Source organism: Ursus maritimus, unplaced genomic scaffold, assembly GCF_017311325.1.
Source record: "Ursus maritimus isolate PB19 unplaced genomic scaffold, ASM1731132v1 scaffold_2, whole genome shotgun sequence".
Lineage (NCBI taxonomy): Eukaryota > Metazoa > Chordata > Mammalia > Carnivora > Ursidae > Ursus > Ursus maritimus.
In genome coordinates this window covers 101494993-101500082 of record NW_024424452.1, presented here as the reverse complement: position 1 = coordinate 101500082, position 5090 = coordinate 101494993, and positions in this window count along the sequence as shown.

The following is a 5090-nucleotide window of genomic DNA, read 5'->3' as shown; positions in this document are numbered from 1 at the left end:
TTTCTGTAGATATCAACAAGCTCACTGTAAAATTTATAGGGATAAGTAAAAGAACTAGAATAGCCAAATAATTTTGAGAAAGATGAACAAAGTTGGGGGACTCATACTACCCAATTTCTAAACTTAATATAAAGGTGTAGTGTGATACCAGTGAAAGGGAGACATGTCGAAGAATGGAACAGAACACAGAACACAGAAACAGACCCACACAACTAATTTTTGACAAAGGTGCACAAAGTACTTATAAATACAATGTCTGACAAAGGACTTGTATCCACAATATATAAAGAACTCTCAAAACCAGATAATAAGAAAAATAATAGGTGGAGATTTGAACCACTTTTCTAAAGATATAAAGATGGCAAATAAACATATGAAAAGATGCCCAACACCATTAGTCATGAGAGAAATGCAAATTAAAACCACAAGACACCACTATGTACCTAGAATTGCTAAATTGAAAAAACAAGAACAAAAATTGGTACTACCAAGTGCTGGCGAGGATGCAGAGCGGCCAGAACTCTCTTATGTTCCTGGTGGAAGTACAAAATGGTAGTCAGTTCGGAAAACATTTTGGCAATTTCTTGTAAATTTAAATATATACCCACCTTATGACCCAGTAATTCTAGGTGTTTACCAAGAGAAATGAAAAACATGTTCACACAAAAATCAGTAAGCGAATGTTTATAGCAGTTTTATTCATAATCGCCAAAAAATGGAAACAACCCAATGTCCTTCAGCTAATAAATAAATGAACAATGGTACATCTGCACAATGGAATACTACTCAGAGATAAAAAGGAGCGAACTATCGATTCACACATCATGGACGAATCTTCAAAGCCCTTTAGTAAATGAAAGAAACCAGACCCAAGACTACATGTTGTAGAATTCCATTTATATGAAACTCTTGAAAAGAAAAACTCAGAGACAGAAAACATATCAGCAGTTGCCATGGGTTGGAGGGAATGGTTGACAACAAAAAGACAGCATGAGAAAATTGTGGGGGTGATGTTAACTGTTGTACATCACACCGTGGCAGTGGATACCTGTCTGTCGACATTTGTCAAAATCCACAGAACTGCACACTACAAAGAGTGAATTCTACTGAATGTAAATTTAAAACAAACCAAAAATCCACCAGGATGTGAAAGATGGACCACATACTACAGCAAATGAGTCTGACTGTACTACTGATGAATCACATAGCCACACTGAAGGGGGTGGGTACGAAAGAAGTGGGGCTAAATAGCTTTGGAAAATGTCTTGAGTAAATACTGGACACTAAAAAGAACTGTGAACAAACATTGTACTCCAGCTGGCAAATTTGTTTTTCACAGAGGTATGGTTTAGCAATTCTGAAATCACCTTATATGTAACTAGGATTGAATAAGCAAGTTATTGTGGATAACAAGAGTCAGGTTTCTTGCTGTTAGAAATACAGAGATGGCTAGAATGAATCCTATGTTGCTGGACTGGAGTTGGAGGGACCCATGGTTTTTTGTTTTATGGATATGAAATACAGATGTGCATATGCATTGGCTAGTATACTACATACATTTCCTAGCTCTATCCTCTGAAAGGGACTAACAGCAGTAACACCCAAGTAGCAACAAGCATACCTCTGAACCAGAATTTTGGTCTCTAAATACCATCATCCAATGAAGGGAACCAGAGCTCCTTGGAAAAAGGTTGATTCCAGAGCTTGAGCAAGGAAGTAGAAGATGAACCTGGAGCATCTTGTAGTGCTAGGAAGTAATTAAGGACTAAAAAACAAACAAAAGCAAAAAGCAATGTTGAAACGGCCTAAGAGCCAACATGAAAGAGCTCCCAACGGCCAAAGTTAGAACCACCTAAGCAAATAAGTAATAGTACTGGATTATAGCCCCCAAATAAGACCCATGAATCTATACTAACATAAATAAGTACTCAATAGACAAATAAATGAGAAAAAAGCGGCAGCTCTCACCAAATTCCAATTAATACAAGTGGAAGGTATGAGAAAAAAACAGAAAATCTCTGCCCCGTGGCAAAATTAGTGGGCAAATGTTTAAAAAAAACATGACATTTGCAAAACATGCATTTACAAAGTATCTCCCCCCAAGGTATTTATTACAAAGGGAAAAATGGTAATTTTACAGTGGAAAAAGCCAGCAGATACCACCTTCATCAAGGGATCAAGGTCAACATCACCAGTAATAAATCACCTACCCCCCTGATACGACGTACTGAGAAGGGCAGATCAGTGTGTTGTCCTTTCCAATAATGCAGAACTTTGAGAAATCACTAGACAAACCCAAACTGGGGGTCCTTCAAAATAACAGACTATTACTCCTCAAAAGTATCAAGGTCACAAACAAGGAAAGACCGAGATACTGTCACAAATTGGAAGAGATTAAGGAGACCTGACAACTAATAGAATTTGGGATCGTGTATTAGATCCTGAAACAGAAAAAGAATATTACAGGAAAAACTCAGAGACTCAAATAAAGTCTATAGTTGAGTTAATATAACCAACGTGAATGTCTTAGTTTTGATAATTGTTTTATGGTTATGTAAGATGTTAACATAAAGGAAAGCTGCGAGAAAGGTATACTGAAACTCTATTTTTGCAATTTTTCTGTAAATCTAAAATTATCTCAAATTAAAATGGCCAATTAAAAATAAGACGCGCCTGGGTGGCTCAGTTGGTTAAGTGTCTGCCTTCAGCTCAGGTCATGTTCCCAGGGTCCTGGGACTGAGCCCTGCATTGGGCTCCCTGCTCAGGAGGGTGTCTGCTTCTCCCTCTGCCCCTCCCCTGTTCATGTTTGCACTCGTGATCTTTTTCTCTATGAAATAAATAAAATCTTTTTATAAATACATACATACATATATACAGGACGGGGCGCCTGGGTGGCTCAGTCAGTTAAGTGTCTGCCTTCAGCTCAGGTCACGATCCCAGGGTCCTGGGATCCAGCCCCGCATCGGGGCTTCCTGCTCAGTGGGGAGCCTACTTCTCCTTCTCCCTTTGCTCCCCCACCCCCAGCTTGTGCTCTAATAAATAAAATCTTAAATAAATAAATACATCCATACATACATGGAAATGCCAAGAATCAAATTCAGGATAATAGTTAATTCTTGTGCAGAGGTAGGTGAATGAAATCAGGGAGCTACGCTCAAGGGGCTTCGAGTGCCTGAGGCAGGTTTCTTAAGCTACAGGGATGGTACATGGATATATTTTAAATCACGTTTGTATGCCTGAAATAGCTCATAACTTCTTTGAAAAGTTTCAGACTTTTAAACTGGATACACACACATCTGCTTATAATTTATTCATTCACTCCATATTCAACAAGTACCTATTATAAATGTATCCTGTCCTCAAGAAATCCAATTTCAGCACCCACTGAGACTCAATCCTGCTTCTCCTATGCTGGTTGTAGGCCAGTCGTTCTTATAAGGACTCTAGTTTGCCACTGTAGCAAGAAAGCAGCCACAGACAGCCAACATACATGAAAGGATGTGGCTGTGTTCCAACGAGTTACTTACACACATAAGCTACGCATAGCTTGCTGACCCATGATTAACAGATGGAAGAGAATTTAGACAGCTTTAACCAAAACTAACACACCACAGGGTGGAGCTATGACCATGCTTTCATACTTGCAGACAGTTCATACATGAAAACAGATGCACTTTCAATAGTAGAAGCAGCTGTACTCACACGTCTTCCAAACTCTGACTCAGAAATGATTACATGCCAATTTCACACCAAGTGTCAGATACTCATCAAAAACGGGGGAAGCAGATGGGCTCTTCAAGATGGGCATTTCAACCTTGAAACTGAGCAACTCACTCCATTATTCCAGGAAAGACCTAGGGAAAACCCTCTCTCTGCTTGTTTCTCCAATTATTTATTTTGATAATTAAAACAATTTGGTTATTTTAGCTTTTATTCTGGGCTCTACTTTAGTATACCAAAATTAGTTTTAAAATATTTATTACAAACTTCAAGTCAGTATTTTAAGAAGACATTTATTACAATCTAAACCACCTCGTTTGCTATTATTTGCTAAACTTGGGGGAAAATAATAGAAACTAGGTGGCAGGTGTATGGGTGTTCCCTATAAAACTCCCCTGACAATCTCCTCCCACTGTGCTGAGTGTGACAACAGATAGGCAAAGGAGACCTGGCTCGATCCAAGCACTCCCAGTTGGCTACAGAGAAGGCACCCGAGCTGGCTCTTCAAAGACTACCAGGAATGACCCAGCAAAGATGGGGGCAGGCAGAGGAAACAGCACAGAAGCTCCTGGGTTGTTATAAAACACCTGTGCCAGAACACCACAGATGCTCTGTAGGGTTTCAAACAGAAAAATAAAGGAATAAAGTTTGTTTTCCCCCTTTAACACCTTCTTTCTCTAGCTCCCATCGCTAGGTAAGTCTGAACCACTGCCCTCAAGCCAGGCTCTAGCATTAAAGGTAGAGAGCCTTTCCACAAGAGCAAAGCCTGTCCTAACTGCAAGATGTAAAGAGTAAGGAGAGTATCAACCAAGTAGGAGAGGCAGGAAGCCTGGGAAACATACTGGCAAGATTTTATTCTATCCAGCGTACTGCATGTGGTAGAAATTTAGAATTCTTCTCTTTGGGGCGCCTGGATAGCTCAGTCGGTTAAGTGTCCAACTCTTGATTTCTGCTCAGGTCATGAGCTCAGGTTGAGATCAAGCCCCGCATTAGGCTCTGTGCTGGGTGTGGAACCTGCTTAAGAGTCTCCCTCTCCCTCTACCCTTCCCTGCTCTAAAAATAATCATCTAAAAAAATTATTCAAAAAGAACTGGTTTTCCATCTTTTTCAATTTTTTTCTCTTCCACTCCACTCCTAATTCCAGAAAATTCATCTGTAACCAAGGATTGCTTCAGATATGCTGAGTTGAAGATACCAGAGTTAACCAATAAAATAGCAAAAACATACCAGCATTACATAATACACAATCGTCAAAGAATCAGAACTCATGAGAAAGGAACTTACTTTCCAAATTGATATATCATTTAAGAGAAGGAATTAAGGAGATCTTGAGAATTGTATGCAATTCAACATGTTCTCAGCTTTGAACT